At 34.4% G+C, this 26,220-nt stretch overlaps 1 long non-coding RNA gene across 1 annotated transcript; it reads left to right on the top strand.

Moving 5' to 3' along the window:
* Window positions 1-1,033: 1,033 nt before the first annotated feature.
* Window positions 1,034-25,900, top strand: LOC123382771. The gene is made up of 4 exons (XR_006591674.1): window positions 1,034-1,400; window positions 9,630-9,712; window positions 11,983-12,087; window positions 25,705-25,900. It is a non-coding gene; the product is annotated as an uncharacterized LOC123382771 (long non-coding RNA).
* Window positions 25,901-26,220: the final 320 nt, after the last annotated feature.

Raw genomic sequence — 26,220 nt, 5'->3', positions numbered from 1 at the left:
CCCTTATGTTGCCTTTATTATTAATTTTTAGTATAATTTTATGTTTATAGTCAGAAAATTTTTAGAAAGTACAATCCTAAAAGTGTTGCATTTTACCTTTATGTAAAATACAGGTTAAAATTAAATATTGCTTCTTTATTTTGGTATCGTAGAACTTCATAAAGATTTACATGTAATAAAATGTATAGGTAATTCGTCAAAAATTCCCAATTTATAGATGGCAACTGTTACTGTATATGCTCTTAAAATAATAATTAATTAAAAATTGAGGATGTACATGTATTTCATACTATCTTATCAAATTCAGTTTTTCAATTTTTTTGTATCACACTTAATTTCAAATCTTTGAATATTTACTTATACCTTATTTATTTCATAATGACAAGAATACAGCCAATTATAGTGCATTTGAAAGCAAATGTTTGTACCAGAACATAAAATAAATATAGAAATTAAGCAAAAATTATATCTTACTCTACCAAATTGAAAAGTGTTTGCACTTGGGAAACGAAATGAGGATTTCATGCACTCATATAGAATATAATTTCCTTCATCCCTGAAAGAGGTTTGCTTATAGCATACATTCATTCATTCTGTCAGATAGCTGGTTAACAAACATGTTTGAACAGCTCCTGTGAGCCAGGCCCACAAATCAGTACACTTACTGCATATTGCCAAACCTTTTCACATCTGTTATAATTTCATACACATAATTTCATGCACTTCATCTTTTAAATTTGATGTTGAATACTATCATGCCCTTCTCAAATATAATTGTCAACACTGCTCTTAAATAAATATTATCAAATGTTTACTAGACTTAATCACCATGAAACTATCTCTAAATGTATTATCCATATTTAATACATATTATACTAATGTGGCACCCTAGTTTAATGGATTTTACATAATTTCTTAATGTTTTGTGTCACATGTTGGTTTTGGTTTTAAATAAAAAGCTCTTAGAGATCAGTGGTTTTGCTTTGGTTTTGTCTTGTTTTTACTATGAAGTGGATAAAGATTCTAGAAGGACAAGTGTACATCACCACTCTGGTGTAAAGGTAAATGAAACTCTAATTGCTAACTCCTCATTTACAAGCTATGATTATTTAACACATCATCAGGCATGGGTAACTTTTGGAACATTGAACAGGAAGTTGTGATTCAAGACTGATAGCCTGTATGTGCAATTTAACAGTATGTTCCTCCTATATAAGCAATGATGTTTGGACTGGCTTTTCGAAACAAATCATATCCTTTTACCTTCTGCAGCATAAAACAATAGAATATTTACAAGAGGAAGTGCTTTCTTACCAAAAGAAAATGAAGGAGGAAGTATCTGAAATAAATGTATGGAAACAAACTGAATTTGGCTTTTCGAAGACATCTATGTTGTGGAGGTACTGTCACAGAAAATGGTTAGAGAGAATCTGAATCAGCATGAAATGAGATATTTTGAGGGTTATTGAACACTATTCATTTTCATGGAAATAGGACAAGGTTGTTTAGCACAGGTGTTTCTGTAATTGTGATGCATTAGCAAAATTAGCTGTGTTCAATGGCCCTCACACTTGCTCTGCCACCTGTATGTGAAATGGCCTACTGTTACTACAAAGAGATTTGATGCAAATCATGTACTGTAGAATTAAGTTCAAAACCTATTTGTGATTATACTGCCTTATTTTGTTAAATAAAACTTTTCTCCTACCATTTTTCTTTTTCTTTTTTTTTTTTTTAAGATTTACTTTATTTTTAGAGAGAGAGCCCAAGCAGGGGAGAGAGAAAGAGGGAGAGAAAATCTTAAGCAGGCTCCACGTTCAGCACAGAGCCCAATGTGGGACTTGATCCCGTGACCCCGGGATCATGACCTGAGCTGAAGTCAAGAGTTGGACGCTCAACCAACTGAGCTACCCAGGCATCCCTCTTTTTTATTTTTATTCCTGAGAAAAAAGAAACTTAGAAAAATGAGCACAACGTAGGAAATTCTGAACCATGTCGGATAGAGAAAATATTCAGGAGTAAGAAAGCAATTGTTTAGGTAACAGTTAAAGATGAAAAGCTTCTAATACTGAAATTCTGACCAAAATTTAAAGCTGCTTTCATACTGAGAGATTGCTTGTACATTGATCTCTAAGGATTCTAGATAAAATTCAAAAGCTTTTGGCCCAGCCAATTAAATATGACTCTCTCAGAGTATCCTAGAGATACTTACTCACATTCAAGTTTTCTAACCATTGATCAGGGGATTAAGATGCATGGAAGAGATATGATTTCTTAAGATGAGATAACGCCATTTAAAATATCAGTGTACAGTACTTGCTTTTGCAAACTAACATAAATAGCATATGATATAAAGAACAGTCCTTAAGAATCGGCAGACGTAGAATGCTTTACTGCTTTCATCATTATGAAAAAAATAGAGAGGGTGCCATGGAATCATAAATATTTTACTTAAAAATGTTTCTAAACCATTGAATTCAAAACTGGGAGTGGGGGGCGCCTGGGTGGCTCAGTCGGTTGAGCGGCCGACTTCCGCTCAGGTCATGATCTGGCGGTCCGTGAGTTCGAGCCCCGCTTCAGGCTCTGTGCTGACAGCTCAGAGCCTGGAGCCTGTTTCAGATTCTGTGTCTCCCTCTATCTGGCCCTCCCCCGTTCATGCTCTGTCTCTCCCTGTCTCAAAAATAAATAAACGTTAAAAAAATAAAAAAAAACAACAAAAAAACAAAACAAAACTAGGATTGGCCAGTCACTGGAGTCTGATGCTTTAGGATTGACAGCTTTGACTGAATTTTTTAAAAAATCAAACAAAACTGTAACTACATGATGTAAACTATTATATTTATTAATTTCATTAGAAATTACATATGTATTCGCACAATATTCTTTGGGCAAATAGTTGATTGCATGACTACCACAATACTTCCCAAGTAACTGCTTTGTCATTATGAAGACAAATCTTCAGTTTTACTCTTTTTTCAATTAGAATATAACTTCTAATATGTATAAGTAATGAAATTATTGTTATAATTTGATTTGTCATAGATAAAACCTGAATTATTACAGGAAACTATTTTCAAAGTTCCATCAAATTAGTTCAGTGATAACAACAGGTACATAAATGTTATATAACAACAGGTATATAAATGTGAGTGTGTGTGTGTGTGTGTGTGTGTGTGTGTGTGTGTGTGTGTTGTTCTTGTTGCTGTGTTTTGCAGGCATAGGTGTGTGTGGTCTTTTTAAAGAAATTGTCAAGCCCAGAACTGATCACTGACAAATAGTTAATTCTGAATCCTTTCATTGGGAGCCCATGAAATTTCATCCTTATCTCCATTTCTGGACAAATCCACAGAAACCTCTTAGAGTGTGATGCTTCTTTTCACAGCTAATAATATTTCAGAAAATCTACTGCTCTAATAGGTATTTCTTGTTTGGAGTTATAAAATCACGTATTACTACCTCAGCTACTCCATAAGTCAGCAGTATAATGGAAGCGTGATTTCAAAATTTGCTTTCTATTTTATTCAACTAAAAAAAATGAAAAACTATGCTGTTGACGTAAGAATTTGAAATTTTTGACATCTTTGACGGAGCAAAAACTGTGCAAATCTTTCATAAAAAAGGTGATGCTATGCTATTCTCTCAGACTCAAAACGGTATGTGTCTTTGACCAAATAACAAGTCTGTTTCATGACAGAGGCAGGACAACCTGCCTACTCAGAGTATTGAACATCATATGCCCATGGTATTTTTTTTATTTTGAAAAAGAGAGAGTGCATGTGCATGTGAGCAGCGGAGGGGCAGAGACAGATAAAGAGAGAATCTTAAGTAGACTCTATGCCTAGCATGGAGCCCCAGTGTGGGGCTCTACCTCATGACCGTGAGATCATGACCATGAGATCATGACTTGAGCTGAAATCAAGAGCTGGATGCTTACACAACCGAGCCATCCAATCATCCCTGCCCATGACTTAAAATTTTTTTTAATGTTTATTTATTTTTGAGAGAGAGACAGACAGACAGAATGTGAGTGGGGAGGGACAGAGAGAGAGGGAGACACAGAATCCGAATCAGGCTCCAGGCTCAGAGCTATCAGCACAGAGCCCAATACAGGGTTCAAACTCATGAAGCTGGAGATCATGACCTGAGTCAAAGTCGCTTAACTGACTGAGCCACCCAGGTGCCCCATGACTTTTTAAAATTGTATTTACCAGTTCTTCTTGATTCTTCTACCTCACCATGGATTCCTGATGCCAAATATCATAGGATCATAAGAGATACTTTTGAGCTATTTTGGTCCTTCTTACTATCTGAAAAATCTCTTCATTGTCTTTTTTCTTTTATCTAAGTTTTACAATTGGTCACATGCTATTCTCTCTAGTTCAGTCACCATAGTTCAAATCTTCATATGACCTTTAAAGCATGTCTTGACTTCTTAAGGTCAACAGAGAACTTTGTTACTGAAGTTGCCATCATAATCATTATCTTTTTATCTTAATGAAATATCATGTGTATCATCAGTTCCATGCCTGGGCTCATGTACCTGAGTACATGGTAGGGACTCAACATGTGTATAATAAATAATTCAATTAAGTGAATGTCTATGTCAGTCTCTGCACCAAGATCACTTTTTCAAGTATTCTTCTGATAAAGTGAGAGTACCATGCTAGATCTAGACTAGTTACTCTTTCTTCCTGGGTTTGAATTGGAAAGAAAATAACAACACATCCTGAGCTATGTTTTTAAGACATATGAAATGCCTACAAACCACATTTAATAATTCCTAAAGATAGAAGCAGTTATAACTATCAGAGCCCTTTACCTTATATTTTTAACATAATGCCATTCTTTGAAGGAAAAAAAAATCCAAAACTTCATGTTTATAAATGCAAACATATTTTCCTTGTAGTACATATTGTCCCTGACTCACGATGGTTTGACTTAAGAGTTTTTGATATTAAAATAGTGTGACAGTTAAACACATTCAGTAGAAACTGCACTTGAAATATTGAAGTTTGAACTTTGCCTGGTCTAGATTTATGCGGTAAAGTCCTTTCTCGTGATACTGGGCAGTGCCAGCTTCAGCTACCAGCCGGCCATAGGATCACAAGGGTCAACAATCATTCTGTACCCATACAAGCATCCTGGTTCTCACTTTCATTGCTATATTTGACAAACTACACTTTTTTATGTAAGTGTTTATATAAGTGGTTTATTATAAACCACTTGTTTGATGATTTTGTCTAACTGTAGGCTAATGTAAGTGTTCTCAGCATGTTTCAGGTAGGCTAGGCTAAGCTATGATGTTCGGTAGGTTAGGTATATTAAATGTATTTGCAGCTTACAATGGGTTTATCAGGATGTAACCTTATGGTAGGTCGAGAAATATCTGCATACAATGCATTCAAATTACATGCTGCAAATATTATATTAACAAATATCACCATTTCTTTTTTACCACATAGCTACTTATTATACACTACTTTGTATTGGCAGTTTCAAATACTTTTACTTCCTTTCACCTAGCAGATAAAAGTTTGAAAAATGACACAAAAAAACAAACACAATGTTTATTTGTTCAGGTTCACTATTGTCAGACATAATCAAGTACATTTTTAAAAGATGGTTTTTCGAGGCTGTCAAGAATTTAGTTAAGCTACTCCATGATGTTGCTGTGTCAACTTTCATTCTGTTTGGCCAAGCAATCTGCAATGACCTTCAGCTACACCAGCCCTTCATACAAATTTCTTCCCCAGATAGCAGCCCACAGAGTCACAAGGAAATGCAAGTTCCTGATAGATTTCTCTAACAACTCTTGGCATCAACAGTATCCCTTGCCTCCTAGCTTCTTCCCCTTATGTGCTCCTTTGATAAGATTCCTGCGGGGCTCACCAAAATCCAACTCCTTTGATCTGAATTGACCAATCCAGCTTTAGCCCAGGATCCCCATAGCACTCCACTCACAGATCCTTATAGAGGCATAGATATGTCCATAACCGTGCCTCTGTCTGCACTCTGCCTTAGCCTCCCAGTATGGCCCTTTGAAACATGCTGGGCACTTCTTGCAGGATCTATGAGTAATAAATATCTCAGTTCCCATTTTTTTTGTGGTCTGTTGTTGAATGCGGCTCACCAGCTGACACTCTGTGCTCTACTTCACAAGTGTCAGTCTTCCAAATTCATAACAGAGGTCAATGTCCAAAGAGTTTACAGATGAGAAGAAATTTCAATTTTTTTTGTGTGGTGAATAAATGTCAGACTTACGCTTCTGATCACTACAGACCAGATATTTTAGAATAACCCAAACTGCACTTCACATGTAAGTAAATAAACAGTCAAGAATTGGCAGGCTAGAGTCTAGGAGAGAAAAGGAAACTAAGGAGATGAGGGCTGCTTCTGCCCTGGAACCATGTTATTCTAATGGTGCCACTATTTCCTTCCTATCTGTTACTCTTACAGGGTTAATGAGCAAAAGTTGGAGGCGAGGGTCCACAGGGTTTGAGGAGCCAGTTTGGATCAGGACACTAAAGGTTGTTAGTACACTAAAGGAGTCTAAAGAAACCTAAATTAAACCAATTGACTGCATACGGCCTGGTTGCTATTCACTCAAGTGGCTTAGAGAATCCGAAACTCTGTGTTTATAGTAAAGTAATTCAAAATTTTGAGTGCCCTTATCCTCCTTGCATAAGCAAATGATAATCATTTGAGGAAGAAAACATCATTTTCAAGCCTGTGGACAGTCAGAAACAGGGGCACTTTGGGTGGCTCAGTCCGTTGAGCCTCTGACTTCAGCTCAGGTTATGATCTCGATGTTTGTGAGTTCGAGTCCCACATCCAGCTGCTGTCAGTGCAGAGCCCACTTCACTTCAGATCCTCTGTCCCCCTCACTCTGCCTCTGTCTCACTTGCGTGCTCTCTCTCAAAAATAAATAACAGTCAAAAACAGTGTTCACATACCATATTTTGCAAATGCACACAAAGAAATATGGATGGATGAAGCCAAAATACACAGTGAGGGAAAAAAAAAAAACAAACAACAGACACAAAATAAAAAAAAATTCAAAAAGATGCCAAAGAAACTATAAATACTATGTTGAAGGAGAAGAAATTAGCCTGGAAACTTCAACAAAAAATAACTGTAGTAAAATCACACAGAAATTTAAAGACGAAAAATGTGAAGAAGGAAAAATAGGTCAGTAGATTGGTTTAAGAGCAAATTATACATAGCTTAAGAAGCAATGAATTGCAAGTAACGTCATTAAAAAACCTAGAAAAAGTATGCACACAAATATTACACACAGATTTAGATACAAATTTATAAAGATACATGTATAGAGAAAGATGTAGTACATATACGTGTTTGAGTCTTTGAGGATATTTATGAACATCATATGTATTGAAGAAAAGAGATGAAAATAAGAATGGTATAGAAAAATATTTAAAAGCTAATTGCTAACGATTTTCCAAAATTAATGAAATACATTAACCAAAAGTATCAGGAAGGCAGACGATTTCTCAGCAATGAAACTAAAGAAAAACAAAACAAATAAAACAAAAAACAAAAAACAAAAAGAAAAAAGAAAAAACAAAGAAAGCCAGAACAATGAAAGCAGAAGTTTAAATAGAACTTCACTGCAACACACACACAAAAAAAATACTCTACACAACAAAACTAGCTTTAAAAATAAAGATAAAATTAAAACATTTTCAGATTCAAACTACTGACATATTTTCCATGATTTTTTTAAGTAAACTCTGAGATCAAAAGTCACATGTACCAACTGAGCCATCCAGGAACCCCTCCATCACCCTTTAAATGAGGGCAACAAAACCCAGATTTTTCTTTAGTTTTTTTAAACGTTTATTTATTTTTGAGAGACAGAGAGACCAAATCTGAACAGGAGAAGGGCAGACAAAGAGGGAGACACACAATCTGAAGCAGGCTCCAGGCTCTGAGCTGTCAGCACAGAGACCGATGTGGGGCTCAAACTCATGATCCACGAGATTATGACCTGAGCCGAGATTGGATGCTTAACTGACTGAGCCACCCTGGTGCCCCCAAACCCAGATTTTTTACAATGGTGTCAATCAGCTCCACACCTAGCCCTCTTTACCCTGCTGGTGATCATGGAAGGTTTTTGTTTTGTCTATGGCATCTTGATAAAAGTCATCTGTAAAGCCTGTGGTGGGATGTTGGAAAAGGGTGAGACTCTTCTCCCTAGTTCTCTGTGCTCCTCTTGGCTCACATCTTTGGAGCACAGGACCAGCACTGTACATCAGATCTCCGGGAACAGCTTCCTGCAGCCCCCCAGGCAGCAGCTTTCCAAAGAGCCTTACCAGCATAGTGCATCAGCAAAACTCTCTGGTATCTAGTAGGCCACAATCACATCCTCTCTAAGGAGTCCCTGTCTCAGCTCTGGTGGGTAGAGGTTCTTCCAGATTTATTCTTTCCTTGAGTCCTTGCCTGAAGCCTTAGAAGGAGCAGTAGATATGCCCTATATTTGCTATTCTTACATTTTTAGTGTTCTCTTTACCCTTCAGTAGATAATTTCCTGCAATAGGTGACAAGTCTTTAAACTTCTCATACTCAATTTACTGTGGAGTTTCAGTCTCCTGGACATTAATTGATAATGATGTCTTTCATGGCTGTACATTATTTAGTCTCTGGCATTGCTCTGGAATAGTCTTCTACCGTTTCCCCCCTTGCTCACTTTTCTTTGGCCACAGTGATGAACATCTTGTTCCTAGAACATCTTCCTAAATCAATTTGTCTTTCTTTGCTACTAGAGCAGACTTACTGTTAAATATCTTCTTAGCAAAGTGTTTTTTCCTCATGTTATATGAACTAGTACTCCCACTGCAATATCTTCTCTCTTCCTTATCCTGATTTAATTCCCATCAAAGCCCTTATCACCACATGACATGATCTGGTAACTTATTTCTATGTTCATTCTATGACTCTTCTTACAGAAAGTCACACCCTTACAGGCACACACATAGTCTGTTTGATTTCTGTGTAATTGTTGTGCCCATGTCCAAGTGTAGTCTAGCAAAAACGGATGCTAATCAAATAACTAACTGAATAAAGGAATACATGCCTTACTTTCCAGATGAGAAAACTGAGACTCAAATATGTTAAGCAACTTGAAGTGTAATTTAAAAGGTAGAAATTCAAGGTCTTCATAGAGAAAATATAGGTTTAAATCAAGGTTTTGCTGCTTCCATCTATGCATTTTAGGCATATTTCTTAAATCATCAGTACTTCATTTTCCTTGTCTGTAAAAGGATTATAACAGTAACTGTGCATGTTCAGATTAAATAGAATTATTTACATAATATACTTAGTGTAGTGCTCAAGACATATTAGCAACTCAATATATTTAGCATCTTATAATTTACTACACTTACAAAACTGTAAATGTAGAACATGATTTTTCTGGACAGACAGAGAAAGTGGTTAAATTGCTAAAACACACAAAACAATGATTGGTTTTCATATGAGTTTATTAATAACTTCTTGCTAAAATCATATTGACAAAAGAATGGGTGACGAGGCTGACCAAATAAAGTGCTATAATGTGACTGGAATAACCATGTAAAAGTAATGATGTTGTCTTAATTTTCTTTGATTAGATCCTGACATCATAGGAGAGAACATGGGAACTAGACAGATGAGAGAGATGGACAAAGAGACAGACAGATACAGACATGCATAGGTAGATATTTATATTTCTAAAAATCCATACATGAATAATTAAATTTTTAAATACCGTTAAACACAGATTCCTTTGTTATTGAAACACTGTCAGTTTTTGCTTTTTGTTCCTTTTCTTAGTTTATTTATGTATTTTGAGAGTAAGCTTGTGAGTTGAGGGACAGAGAGAGGGAGAGAGAGAGAATCCCAAGGCTCCACACTGCCATTGTGGAGCCTGAGATGGGGTTGAACCCATGAACCCTGAGATCATGACCTGAGCTGAAACCAAGGGCTGAATGCTTAACCGACTAAGCCACCCAAGTGTCCCTACAGGTTTTTTTATTTTTATTTTTATTAAATTTTTTTTTCAACGATTATTAATTTTTGGGGGGGACAGAGAGAGACAGAGCATGAATGGGGGAGGGGCAGAGAGAGAGGGAGACACAGAATCAGAAACAGGCTCCAGGCTCCGAGCCATCAGCCCAGAGCCTGACGCAGGGCTCGAACTCACGGACCGCGAGATCGTGACCTGGCTGAAGTCGGACGCTTAACCGACTACGCCACCCAGGCGCCCCGAGGTTTGTTGTTTTTTTTTTTTTTTTTAAGACAAATCAGTGATTGACTAAAACCTTTATGCTTAAGATTCAACATTTAAATATTGTATCTAGTTTTAAGAAGTTGAGGAAAATATTTTAAAATGTGATATATCACACTTTCTTAAGCAATTTGTTTTTGAAAATAATTTTGTAACCTCTTTGAATATAATTGGTATTTTATTTTGGTTACATGTTTATTAGTAGACCCTTGAATCAGATGGCTTTAGTTCTATATTTTAGAAGCAAAAAGCAATAGGTTGATCAATAGTCCTAAAGGCATGTTATTGATGTGATAACTGTTTGAGACAGAAAAACATTACTAGTGTCCACCATTACACAGAGAAAATGAAGTAAAGATCTTGTATAATTATCTCATTAATTCAGATTACCCCTGTGTCAACTGAAAACATTTTTAAGCACTAAATCGTAGAATTATAACCACATTAATTAAAAGGAAGTTATATTCAATGTGAAATAATCCCTCCAAAATAAAAAAAAATTGATTCATTTAATTAAAGTCCTTCTTTTGTTTTAAATTGGTTATTTAGATATATAAGATTATATATATATAAGATTATTATATATTTATATTATATATATAAGATTATTATATATTTATATTATATATATGAGTATTATATATTTATATTATATATATAAGATTTTATGTGTGTGTGTGTATATATATATAATATATATATATATATATATATTATATATATATATAAAGTGTATAAGGTAAAAATATAAGATTAAGGTAAAAATAGCGAAATATAATCAGGTCTCACTTATAAGAATAAATACCACTAAATTATACTCTAAGTCAGTGATAAAAATGTACTGAAGTTTACAAAAATCAGTATTAACTTGGGGAATCTCCAAACATGGAGGCATAACTATTGACCTGTTTTATTTTTCTAATGCGGATCTCCTTATTGTGCTATATAAGAATCTTTTTTTATTCTGCCATTTGATGACAAATGAGCCTTGTTTCATCAGTTGGCAGTTAATCTTAATAAAACAGACTTATTCCATAATTTAAAAAATGCAGTTTTTTTGTATGAAAATCTCACTGTCCACCTCTATTCAAAGTTTAGTTCATTTGCTTGTATTTCAGTGGTCTTAAGTAGAGGAGAATACTTAAGTAGAGGAGAATACTTCACTGACTTTCCTCCGTCTCTTTCCATGTCTTCCCACTCTGGTTTGGGGGCAAGAAAGAGTTAGAAGAGGAGTATCTCCTGTAGTGACCTCCAATTGCCAGTTATATTGCCTGTCTACATCTGATTGATGAGCCTTCTGGTGGCTTTCATGATAGGGTACTGAATGGATTCTTCTGAAGTCTATGGAGGCCCCCTCCTACCTTCACTGATAGGGAAAATGGAGCTCTATCTAAACTGTTTGTTTCTCTTCTCTTTCCTCTCCAGCTCTCGTTATGTGAGGTACACCTCACACACAATGGTATTTAAGATACCTTAACCTGTGAGTGCCTCTTTGAGAACGTCACCAAGGTGGCCCAGGCCCAGCTACTTTCCATGCTGAGCTTTCATATCATGAGTAACTCAAAATGTGCAAATGGAATGTGTATAACTGCCGCAGTCTCTACAGCTTTTTCTGTGCACAGGGTTGTGTACATGCTGGAGAGCAAGGTTACTGTACACACACTGTATTCACAGGATCAACCTTTGCTGTTTTACAGTAAATCGCTTGGGATTTCTATCATTTGGCTGTGGGAAGGAGAAGAGCCCCTCCTTCACAAAGAGAAGAAAATTACATCTTTACAAGTCTTCTAACTACTCCAAAGGTCAATACACTTTCTTCCCTCTTATTCTTTATTTTTTCTGAAACTTGATGAGAACAAAGTCATGGTAATTTGGGCAAATGTACTGATCATACATAGTAAACACTGCAGGGAGTTGGCAAGGGTTGACTGCTAAAAACAAGTCTTACAACATAAAATATGGAAAATATGATGCATTTCCCATTAATTTGGGCTCTAGTTTGTCTCTCTTTTGTATATATTTGTCTATGAAAAATTTTATTTATATTATTCCATGAGATCAATCTATACCTGTATCTGAAACATCTATCTTTATCTTCCTAGCTATCTAAACATATGTATATGAAAATAAACATAGCTTTATTTGAAGTCCACAGGATACTGTGCAATCTATATGCCTACTAGGAATTTTAATGGAAAAAAAAAACACATTCTAATCTCCCTCTACAGGAATTTAAAAATTGATATTTTTAGCATTCTTACAGTAATGGGAGAAGATGAGAGTAGAATGGTCTCTTAGCTCAATATTTTATCTCATGCTTTTGGTAATGGTCCCTTTGTTGATGGTTCCCAATGACAAATCTGTTCCAGCAATTTCTTTCTTTCCTCTTTCTTCCTTTCTTTCTTTCTTTCTTTCTTTCTTTCTTTCTTTCTTTCTTTCTTTCTTTCTTTCTTTCTTTCTTTCTTTCTTTCTTCCTTCCTTCCTTCCTTCCTTCCTTCCTTCCTTCCTTCCTTCCTTCCTTCCTTTTCTTTCTTTCATTCTTCTTTCAGTTTCAAAGAGAGAGTGCCAGGGAGAAGGGAAGAGGGGGAGAGAGTGAATCTTAAGTGGGCTCCATGCTCAGCACAGAGTGCAACACAGGGCTTGATCACATGACCTGAGCCAAAATCAAGAGTCGGACACTCAACTGACTGAGCCACCCAGGTGGACCAGAAATTTCTTAATAGTTGCTATTTGTGAAAGTATTTCTTTACAGATGCACAATTTCAATGGTGATCATTTCCATATGATTTCACAACAAATTTCAGGAGCAGCATCATATTTATTAGGAATCTCTTACTATTCTGAACAGTAAATGCAACTTTCACATAACATCTGTGAAACTACTTTCCCCTAGTTTTCCTTATCATTATGTCCATCCTATCATCTATCTCTATCTCTCTCTGTCTCTATCCCTATCTATATATTTATATCATTTCTCTATCTCTATCACTATCTATCTTTCCATCTGTCTATCATTTTTGCATCTTCTCTGTTCAAATTACAACTGTTGCTCTCTCAGGACTTTTACATTTGTTCTTAAGATGGTCTTATCTTCATGATAAACTTTCTTATGACTTCAACTGCCACATATGTTGTAATGAATTTTGAAATCAAATGTTTGGCTCAGACACTTTTGTGCTCCAGATCCATAAAGATATCAACTAAATCAAGAAAAGTGATATGTCATCTCTCACCATCTATGGGGTTATTTTGTGATTTCTTTTTCAGTGTGACAATCCAGTCTGGATACTTCCTCTTAATTTACCTCTACATCCACACAACCACCAGTTTCCTCTGATTCTAATATTACACTAATCTAAGCAATTATTTCCTTTCCATTCTATCTTTGTTTAATTCAGCTTTTATTATTCCGAACATGAACTATTATTACGGTCTTTATTTATAAGGTGTGCTTCATACTGCCCCCTCAACACACATCGAAAGAAGCAAATACCCACAATGCTGCAAGAACGATTTTGCCAAACATACCTGATAGTTTAAATCATCCGTTAAAATTATCATTCTCTAAAAAGATTTAGGTTAAAGTTCATTCTCCTCAACTTACCAGTAAGCCTGGACTAAGCTTTTATAATATTAATAAAGAGAGTTTGACAATCAACAAAATTGTTTTCAGGAAATAAATTTGGTAAGATTACTTATTAATTTATTTCAATCACCATTAATTTCATATATCTTCCTCATTTATTTCAAAGATTGAATATTTCTAAAATAAGACAATATACAGAGTGTGAATTTAAAATGTGTTTATATATCACATAAAAATATGAACTAGGAACATTTAGCTTAGATAAAGCACATAATTGTCTTAAATTTAAAAATTTTTATATGATCCATGGAAATTTGCTATAAATTCTTTCATTTTTCAAGTATTTGTGTATTATTACATGCAAGTAGGTAACTGTTTCCATATATACTAATAAAGCTCAGTTATTTTCTGGAATGGATGAACACATATCAGAAATAATTGCTGAGGCATCTGGGTGGCTCAGTCGGTTAAGCATCTGACTTCAACTCAGGTCATGATCTCACAGCTTGTGAGTTCAAGCCCTGAGTCAGGCTCTGTGCTGACAGCACAGGTCCTGGAGCCTGCTTTGGGTTCGACGTCCGATGTCTCCTTCTCTCTCTCTCTCTCTCTCTCTCTCTCTCTCCCTCTCTCTCTCTCTCTCTCGCTCTGTGCCCCTCCACTGCTCACACTCTGTCTCTCTCAAAAATAAATAAACATTTAAAAAATTAATAAAAAATAATTGCTAATGGTTAAAATTAAAATAGATACTGCTGTTATTAATATGTATCTACTTGCATGAAACTAAAAAAATGGAAAATCTGTTGAGATGCAGACACATGTGGTATGTAATCCACTTCTTGAACTGCTCACTTTAAAATTCAAAATGAAAAGAGCAACAAGTCCATTCACTTCTTATTTTGTCTGTATCCATTAACTATTAGTAATTATATTAATTTTTCATGAATATTACAAAAATAATAAATAAGTACCAGGGACTAATCTGTGGCTCAAAGAACAAAACAGCTATATTTGATACATAGAAAATCTATGACTGGAAAAGTCATAATTCTCTGTAAGAAAAATAATCTAAAGATCTTTCTGTTCATAAAAATGCTGGGGTAAAAAGGCAAAAAGCAAAAAGCAAAAAGCAAAAACAAAACAAAAAATTGAGGAAAACCCAGATAATCACTTTGATCACTTGAATAGATTTTGATTGATTTAATTGAATACATTTAATGGATATTTGACTGCTTGAATGAATATGGAATACAAATCTGTAGAAATGGAAAAAAGTACAGATTTGCAGTAAAAAGTTTTATTACATAATTTATGATCTCATACTTAACTTTGAAACAGCTATAGTCTCAAGGCACTCAATATTGCCATGTAATTTGCCATACTGTCTTATTTACTGACACTAGATTTCTGTACAGCAAGGATGGAATGAGAGTTTAAGGGATATTGTACGTGGTGGCTTTTTCCAATGAATGACAATTGAAGAAACACCTGTGGTCAGGCATTTTGGGCAAACCCCCAGAGAAAATGGGAGATAAATCACTCCAATTCAAGACAGGCTTTTATTTTGCTATTGCACATAGCATATGAGTCATATAATTTCAAAGGAGTTTTATATACATTCAATATAACCTCAGCATTTTAATGCACTGGTTTTATGTATCTGCCTTTTCTAAAATTTTTGTTGTATTTTTAATATAAAACATTAAACACTAAACTTTATAAAAGAATTCATCACATGCAGACCTGCACTACAAAAAACAAAAAACAAACAAGAAAAACCACATATTGAAGGGAGCTCTGCAGACTACAGGGACATTTTCACCAGATTTAACTTGGATTCACAGGAAGGAATACAAATTAATGTGTGAGTAAATGTGAAAAATAACATTATGTAAGAGCATCGGACTGTGGGATTGTATTATGGGGAAATTCTACATATAAATAAAAAATACGTAATAATAGGCAAAGAATAAGGATTACAGGAACCATACTGTGGCTATATATATATTTAATTCTCTCAGCTTTCACTTATCTGAAAATGAATTCATTTCATCCTCATTATTTCAAGAATGATTTCACTGGTTATAGGATTTGAAATGATGGTATGTCTGTGAGTATGCGTTTGTGTGTATATATATTTTCTTCCAGCACTTTATACATGTCATTCAACTATGTTCTCCCCATCCATTGCTTTCCTGGGAAGTCAGTAAATTTTCATAAAATACCAGCATAGCAAAATTTTACAAAGTAAATTTTTAATAACCATAATACCTGTAATTATTAATCACAACTCATTCATTCATAAAAGGCTATTTCATTTTTGTAACATTTTTGAAAACATCAGTATGCTTTGAAGATACCTGTTCAAAATGAGTTTAAACAAATAGCTCTAATTATGAGCAATGCTTATAATTTTTAAGCAACATGGTACATTAGCTTGCTGTAGCAGAAAATACTGTACCAAAAAAAGAAATTACTTGAATTTAAGTAATAAAAAGCAGGAACAAAGACTCTCATATAGATATTTTATGGCAATGAAGTGGATGTTCATAAGGTAAATTTGAAGAAAGAGTTCTAGAAAATTAAAGGTCATAAGATTATAATCATATGTATTTTCCCTCAATGCTTTTTCCCTTGGAAACAATAAATACTGTTAACAAAAAAACAATGAAACAGAAGAAGAAGAGGAAGAAGAGGAAGAGGAAGAGGAAGAAAGAAGGAGAGAAAAATAAGAATTGTGTTTAAATAAGCCTTGGTTTTGTATATTTTATTTTAAGAGCAGAACTTTTCTACCCCTGTGGAGGGAACAGATCATTGATTTATAAAGACACACTAAGCAATAACTGTCAAACCTGCCATCCAAAATTAATTTAATTCAATACTTGACTCATTGATTTCATAACTTGTGGTTTTGAGTTGACATGAAACTCATCCAATACTTCTAATTGAAGAGTCATATCCAGCCACTCCAAGGAAAATTTGGATTGAACAAATCTACTATATTTTACCTAGAATTAAATATAATCCAATTAGGCAGAAATCTCTCACTTTTAGGTATACTTTATCTTGCACAATATTCTAAATTAATACTATGATACTATATCTAAAAGTGATGTTTTAGGTTCTATATCTATATAAGGGAGATGAAAATGAGCACTGAGCTATTCATAGATATTAAATTATAATTAGAATTGAATGTTGCAAATTTATCAGTAAGCCCAGACCCATATTGATAATTAAGATTGCCAAATTTAATATTTCTGATGTTATCTTTTCAAAAATGCATATGGAATACTTCTCTTATTCCAGGCATCTTCTCCCCAGACAATTTTGATATCTGGCAATTAATGCTGGCTATCAGCTGTTGTATACAGTCTCTACAGCCTGATGGTTCCCTGTGGCTGGATTTCCTATGTAGAGTTTGCATTTCCAAGTGTCAAAAATAATCCAAGCATCCAAAGATGGTCAAAAGAATGTCCAGTTGTCTAAAAGATATAGCAAAAACAGTTTGACCTTTGCTGACTTTGTATTGGAAGTCATTTAGACCACTTCTGCCATGTTCAACGGATTGAAGTAGTTGCAAGCGAACCCAGATTCAGTAAGAGGGGCCTAGACACCACTTTTGCTTTGGGAATGGTAAATTCAGAATGTAAATCATACAGGGTAAGGGGTATTGTTGAAGTCATTTTTGGAAAATACAACTTGCCACATGAATATGAACATTTGAAACCTGTACATAAGAAGAAATGTTTGTGAGCGATTGCAGCATACTTCTTATCAATTAACTATACAGCATGAGAAGGATGGGGATGGACAAGATATCAAGGTAACTGTCCATAAAAACATGAGACACAAAGACTCAAATGATCAGCATCAGTTTCATAAATTAATTCCTATGTTTGGTCATGGTGATGGTATGGCTTTATATGAACTTGATATGTTCACAAAGAATGAGTGCACTGTAACTATCATTTCCAGTTCTTACGATATAAGTCACTGGGGAATTTTGATGGACATGCAACATTTTTAAAGTCTTAAAATCACACTAGAGAAGCATAAAAAAGAAAACTAGAAAGTATGCAGGAACTCTTCAATTATATGTTTTGTTTTGTAGAAAGATGATGGTATATCCATCACTTCTGTGAAGCATTTGTCTTTGAAACTATAGAGATAGTGTTAGTGACATTCTAGTTTTAAGGAGTGAGACTGATACAATGCAACCTCTTCCCCCAACGACAAGAACAACAAAATGTTCTTGGGAAATTTGGCAGCAGAAGCAAATTCTAGTAAATATTAAATGAGAATTCAACTCAAATATAAAAATATTAACTATTTTTCAGAAAGTCCTATTCTAATTTTAACCTATTAATTGCATACATTATTAATGTTTTATCATATAGTCAACTTACATGCTAGATTCAAGAGATTTAAACTAAAATCTTTACCTAAAACAAAGCAATATTATAGATAATATAAATACTTGGAGTGTGGGAATATAAATTAAAGATTATATATCTATATATCTATATCCATATATCTATATATCTATATATAAAGATATATATAAAGAAGGGATACAAACAGGACAGAGTGATAGTTGCTCTGAGTCTCTTGCAGACCCATATACATCCATTAAGTATTGGACCCCTGAAGGCTGGATATAGCATTGGATGCTTTTCTTATAGGGGACATGTTTGTTTTTTTCTTTTTTCGTTTTTTGTTTTTGTTTTTGTTTTTTTTTCCCCTAGCTTAGGAGGGATTTGCCAAGAAATGGGCTCTTAGATGAAAATTTGTTGCAGCAGATTAACAGGAAGTATTCTCATGGACAGCACTGGTAAGGGAATGCAGGAAAGACTGAGCAGAGGAGGAATTTAAAGTATGATTTAGTTGCTGCAGAAGACCAGACATTCCAGTTTGCTTGTGACATTCTCAGTTTTAGCACGGAAAGACTTGAGTCTCAGAAATACTTGGTCTCAGACAAATTGGAGCAGTATCGGCCAATTCCATATGGAACTTTGGAACTGGTATGGCTCTTCAGAAATGTGTTCAGGTGAGACAACGGGTCCCTGGTCCACATTTACTAGACTTTGGATGTGAGCTATTTCTCAGGAAAAGTTACAGCTTTGGGTGATGGACTCCATTATGCTGAGAGCCATTCCTTAATGTCTCAAACAGTTCAATTCAACATGATTATCACTGAATTCACAAAACCTCCCTCCAAACCTGATTTTCTCTTTACCTTAAATAACAGCTACAACCCCCACTCCATTCTCTCACCCTCCCCATTTAAAAACCTTCACAACAATCTGTAAATTTTATCCCCTAATCAATTTTCTAATATGTCACTGTACCTTTCTTTTCTTTCCTCTACAAAAAGCATATACTGGGGATGTGAGGGCGATCTGGCTGCGACATCTGTCACCCCATTGATCGCCAGGGTTGATTCGGCTGATCTGGCTGGGTAGGCGGGTGTCCCCTTCCTCCCTCACCGCTCCATGTGCGTCCCTCCCGAAGCTGCGCGCTCGGTCGAAGAGGACGACCTTCCCCGATAGAGGAGGACCGTTCTTCGGTCAAGGGTATACGAGTAGCTGCGCTCCCCTGCTAGAACCTCCAAACAAGCTCTCAAGGTCCATTTGTAGGAGAACGTAGGGTAGTCAAGCTTCCAAGACTCCAAAAAAAAGAAAAAAAAGAAAAAAGCATATACTGGGGATATAAAGGAAGTATATCACTTTGAAATTTAAATTGTAAGATTGTGCATTTTACAATGATTTTTATCAGATTTTCTTAGGAGTTTCATGATAGATGAGAATATAAAAGTAGTAAGTAATATTTCTTGTGGTAAATTTGCATGTTATATTAGCCACTACGTTCACTGAATTATTTTCATAGAATTTGAAGGGCATTTTCTCTTCTCCAGTAATTCTGAGTCAGTGGAAATAAAAACAAGGATTAAATCCCAACTGGGACATAAAGATTATAATAATCATATGGGGAAGAGGAAGGAGAGAAAAAAAGAGGTACTTTGTAGTGGGAAACACCAAAGACCTGACTTCGTGCCAATATAACACTGAGGAATGGGTTCTGTTGTTGGTAGGGAGAATCACTGGCCAAGAAATTACCCTACATTGTTTCACGATCTGGAAATAAGCAACATGTCTTTATTTCGAAGATTTTGCCTTCTTTTCTCTTTGTGTCTAAACAACCCATTTTGCATGGTTATTCTACCATTGAACAAAACCTCAGCACCCCTGAATCCTCAAAATTGAAGGTGAGAGAATTGATAGCTTTTTGGTATCACTAGGAAAAAGCTTTAATTGTGATAATGGAGAAACTTATTAAACTACTTTCAAATTGCTCACTTAGCTGAAACAGTGGTGAGTACATCACATCTGTCACAATGAGGCTAATCCGGAGGTCATAAAACTGTAATATTTAGCAAAGTATCTTTCATTTTGGAATCAGAGAGAAAATATTACAAATCCTGTGTAATGTGCAAGATGCAACCAAGATTTGTGTTAAGTGGGAAAAGACTACTGAGAAAAAAATTCTACCTGTTTTGGAAAGAAAAAGATATTTACAAATGGGTTTTTCTACTTTAATTTTTTAGTTATAAGTTTCTCAAATGACAATTTTAGTTAACAATTTCCCAAGTGGACCAGTTAATAATTATTCATAAGAGTTTGTACTTCCTTGCCTAAATATATATATTACATATAATATATATGTTTATATTTATATATATAAATATAAATTATATATAAATATATATTTGCATAAATATAAATATATATTATATATATTTGCCTAAATATATATATTTGTCTCCATCATCTCATATAGTCACCATTTTCATATGTACATAACATGAAATATTAGTCTTAATAAAGAAGTTAATCTGTAATTACAACAACATGAATAAAGCTGAGGTACATTATACAAAGTGAAATAGGCCAGACACAGAAAGACAAATACTGTATGATCTGACTTATATGTGGAGTCCAAAATAGTTGAACTCAGAAGCAAATAGGAGATTGGTAGTTGGCAGAAGGTGGGGGGATAGGCAAATGAGGAGATGGTCATAGGGTACGAAGTTTCAGTTATGAAAGAAGACTAGTTGTGAAGATGGTGACTATAGTTTACAATATAGTAGTTTTATACTTGAAAATTGCTAAGAGGGTAGATCTCAAGTGTTTTCACCATGAAAGAAAGAAAGAAAGAAAGAAAGAAAGAAAGAAAGAAAGAAAGAAAGAAAGAAAGAGGAAGGAAGGAATGAAGGAAGGAAGAGAGGGAGGGAGGGGGAAGGGGAGGAGGAGGGGGAAGGGGAAGGGGAGGAGGAGGGGGAAGGGGAAGGGGAAGGGGAAGAGAAACGGAAAGGGAGAGGGAGAGGGAGAGGGAGAGGGAGAGGGAGAGGGAGAGGGAGAGGGAAGGGAAGGGAAGGGAAGGGAAGGGAAGGGAAGGGAAGGAAAGGAAAGGAAAGGAAAGGAAAGGAAAGGAAAGGAAAGGAAAGGAAAGGAAAGGAAAGGAAAGGAAAGGAAAGGAAAGGAAAGGAAAGGAAAGGAAAAAAAATGGAGGGGAGGAAAGGGAAGGGGAGGGGAGGAAAAGGAAATGGTAATTTTGTGCAGTGATGAATATGTTAATTATCTTTATTTCCATTATCATTTCATAATGTATACCTATATCAAAATTTCAAGTTGTATACCTTAAATATCTCTTAAGTTGTCAATTATATCTCAATAAGTTTGAAAATAAAAAAGACCGTAACATGATAAATGAACTTTAAATTCCAAGAATAGTGATTCCCATTAAAGCACATACAAGAACAGGAGATGTTATAGGAGGGCAGATATTATTAAACTTAACTGCTTGAAGGCAGAGTATAAAAAATAGATATAAGTAGGCAAACATCTATAATTGTTTCAAAACTTATAAGTAAGGTTATTAACTGTTATACACTATGGTACATTAACTTGAGTGTATACTCATTGGTAAACCATAGAAAATACCCTAATTTTGGCCTACCTGATTCTTTAAAAATTTTTTTTAATGTTTATTTATTTTGGAGAGAGAGAGACAAAGAGTGCAAGCAGGGAGGGACAGAAAGGGAGATACTGAATCTGAAGGAGACTCCAGGCTGAGCACAGAGTCAGCACAGAGCCCCATGTGGGGCTTGAACTCACAAACCACGATATCATGACCTGATTGGAAGTTGGGAGCTTAACCAACTGAGCCACCTAGGCACCTCTGGTCTACCTGATTATTAGCTGATTTTGTAGACCTTGTTAATTCTGACATACAATATAATGTATAGCACCATTAGAGGCTATTATCCATGTGGTTTTAAACATTTTATTATATTTTAATAGATGCAACCATTTCAGTAAACAACGATTGAGTGCCTACTATCCTAATATGGGATATTAGCAGCTGCAGCATTCTGCACCTGTTTACCAACCTCAAAGATGTGAAATTGATATGCAAAGTTTAGTAGGTGTTCCCTTCCATCCATCAACCTGATCCCAGTGACCATATAAGATTGTAGTTGTATAATGCAAATATTCTTTGTAATTTTCCACATATTTAAAAAATTGTATGATAAAATTCTGTGTTACAGGGACACTAAGAGCTTTAACTGGAATCAAGGTGCCACCTTTTAACACTGTGTGACACTCACCTAATTATTAACCTGTTATTTAAATTTCATATCTGTAAAATGGGAACCTCTCTCAAGAGGCTGTATTGAAAATTCAGTGTTCATCTCTGTAAAGTACTTAAGCAGCAGAAGGCAAAAGGGGACAATTATGACGATTTTAATGAGGATGCTCATGGGGCAGCAAAGATAGAAGAAGAAATTTAGTAAAAGGGAGAGCGGAGTATCAAGATGAACCTTTAGCTACACAGGTGCTGAATTATTCATAAAGGAGAGGTTATGTTTTACTTCTCAAGAAGGAATACTCTCCCTGATCTTCCATATTGAAAACAGCCTTAGAAGTCATTAGATAAGGAGTTCTAAATCTCCCTTACTCATCACCCTTGTCAATATTTTATTAAGTATCATTACATATTTATTTTTCTAGATGAGCATGTTTCTCTGCATTTACTAAACAGAATTATTCATTTAGTTTTTAATTTTCAAAAATAATAAAAATAGATTATAGTTTCACAGGGTAACATGTATACACAGGTGTACTTGTGTGTGTGTGTGTAAAAATATGTGTATATTGAATATACTGTGAAAAATCCATCTCTTACCCTATTTCTTCACCTTCCTATTTCTTGTTCCCTCCCACATAGGTAACCACTGTTATTACTTTTTTTTTTTTGATTACCTTTCTCTCTAGAGTTTCTTCATAAATATAAAAGTAAATGCGATGCAATATAATATAATAAATATGTATACCTGGTTACCAACCCCCACAAATATTACCATTAAAAAGTAGCATATGATGTGAATTATTTTTTACTTTTATTGGCTAGCTATATACCATGGAAATCTTTCCATTTCAGTGCCTAAAGTACTGCTCCATTCTTTTTTGGAGCTGTCTAATATATACCAAGATTTATCTAACCTGTTTTCAACTGATGGCATTTAGAGGGATTCAAATATTTACAATCCAAGCAATGTTTAATGAATTATATCCATATAGTATAACTTCCCATAAGTGAATATGAGTATATAATAATCTATCCCTGTGGAATAAATTCCCAGAAGTGGAATTAACAGCTCAAAGTATGTATGCTTACTCTTGGTAGACATTGCAAAACCAAATTGCACCACCAACGTATTAAATGTTTGTTTCCCCATAGCCTTGATACAGGGTATGCAATCTCATTTTCTGCTTTTTAATTCTGATTAAAAATATATACATTTGTATAGTTAACTTTGCATTTTAAAATATTACAGAAATTGGGGTGCCTGAGTGGCTCAGTCAGTTGGGCATTCGACTTTGGCTCAGGTCATGATCTTACAGTTTGTGGTTTTGAGCCCCATGTCAAGCTCTGTGCTGACAGCCCAGAACCTGGAATCTGCTTGGGATTCTGTGTCCCTCCCTTTCTGCCCCTCCCCTGCTCTCACTCTGTCTCTCTGTCTCTCATAAATAAACATTAAAAATTTTTTAAATTTATTAAAAATTAAAGAAATGAAGAAACTTTGCACATATTTAAGAAACATGTTTATATTATTTGCTGCAAACTATCTTTTGTATCACTTGCAAATAATTTCATTGGTATTTTTATTTTATTTGTATCTAATTTTGGCAATCTTTCCACAAGAGGATTATCACTTTATGAGGTGCAAATACTTTTCCTGGTTTGTCATTTGTCCGATATTTGTTTTTTTAAAGTTTATTTATTTAGAGGCACCTGGGTGGCTCAGTCGGTTGAGCGCCCGACTTCGACTCAGGAATGAAAGCAGACATTTACTGAAGAACAGAACTTCTTTTGATTATTTTGCTTAATTGTATATGCTTTTTTAAAATATACATTTTAGGGGATAGTTCGAAAAGTATCCTCTGGTTTGCTGACATTGAGAGCTAAAAAGTTGTTTTCATGGTGTGTGCTTGGTATATACACATGTTTTTGGTATAGACAAGTGTAGCTGTGTAAACAAAAGTACTCTGACTTATTGAATATTCTGGAGAATTACCTTTAAAATCTTTCAGAAACATGTATGTTTATACATTTTACTTGGTTAACTCTTATTACTTTTTCAAAGTTTACCTATTAGATACTCGATTCTTAGCATAACATTAAGCAAGTATTGGCAAGTATATTCAACATCCAATTGGCAGATGAATAAACTAAGGCAAAAATAATTGATATGACATGCTTAAACTAACTCAGATTTTGTTGAAGATTACTCAAGTGTTTCTCTAAGTTCCAAAGGCTATTTACCAGAGCACAGCATTAAGTGTACTGCATATAAACAAGTTGCATCTTTCTTATTCTCTACTAAAAATCATAGTTACTTTCTTCTAAGTTTATATCAAGCCAAAGAAATGGTATCTTACTAAATATGTATTCATACATATGGCTTTTAGAATTTTCTTCTTTCAGTACACAGTCAATAGCACTGACATTTTACTTGGTTTTCATACTAAATGAATATCTGTGTTGTTCTGGGGAAAAGTCCACATTTTCATGTTCTTTTAACATAGTGAATATTTGCTTTTTATTCTAATTTCTACTAAATATAATTGGACTTTCTGTATTTATATAACATGGCTTTGGTTGTGTGTGTGTGTGTGTGTGTGTATATATATAAATATATATATATGTATATATATATATATATGGCTTTATACTGGATCTTATAAGTGTTTGTAATTTCAATGGATAGTTTAAAACACAATTTTAACTGTTTTTAATAAAGAATAAGATACAAAACACATAAGTAGTTTATAGTGTATATACTATATATACTGTAGGGTGTGTGTTATAGTGTGCATACATTTCTTATGCAGCATGAACTCCTTTTGCAAGGATACAAGGATAGTCACCTCAGAAGTATTGATGCTGATACATGAAATCTATAGAATCTGATTGTTTATTTTATATAATCTGATTATTAAAGGAATTCGAACTAAATCTTGATGTTACAAGTGAATGGGATTGTATTTTGAAGTTGAAAGAGTTTACTTTTGTTCTGGTTCAGGTCTTGAATAAAGTAATAAAATGACCAATTGTATTATCCTACATATCTGCAAATAATGTACAAAGTCACTTTTATTGACTTCTTTTGATAATGGTAAGCTTTTCCTAGATGCTTTACATATTCAAATATATATATGCTTTACACTGACCCCTTAAATTAAATCCTATAATTATCTTTTTTCTACAGATAAGAAAACTGAAGCACTTACAAATTAAGTAGTTGTCCAAAGCCAACAGATTAAGAGAGCTGAGATACAAGCCATCGCACTCTGTCCCACTGGAATTGGTAGATAGGATGCATTCTATGATCCTTTAAGTTACAGTTGTTTACAATTGATTGTGATTAATATCATGGGTGTAATAAACTCACCTTGAAGTGTGTTTTTCTCTGTTTCATAATTTATACCTTTAGTTTGCTGTTCTATGTACCTGACACTATTGTTTTTGACTAAAAACATGTACTTCATTGTACTTTCCTAGGATTAGGAATTAATTTTTATCTATCTTACTTTTTAGGTGATTGATTTTTGGTGACCAGTATTTTAACTTTGGAATGGGACTTAATGTCATGTTTAGCATACCAATATTTGCCCTATGTACAAACTAACCAAAAAAAATTTTAAACCTGATACTTAAATATTGAATTGAAGGAAATGTATTAGAGTTGTTAAAAACAAGTTTTATTTAAAATATGTTATTTATT

This window comes from Felis catus, chromosome F1, assembly GCF_018350175.1.
Source record: "Felis catus isolate Fca126 chromosome F1, F.catus_Fca126_mat1.0, whole genome shotgun sequence".
NCBI lineage: Eukaryota > Metazoa > Chordata > Mammalia > Carnivora > Felidae > Felis > Felis catus.
Note: the sequence above shows the minus strand (reverse complement) of the source record. Positions and strands in the feature narration are given on the sequence as shown.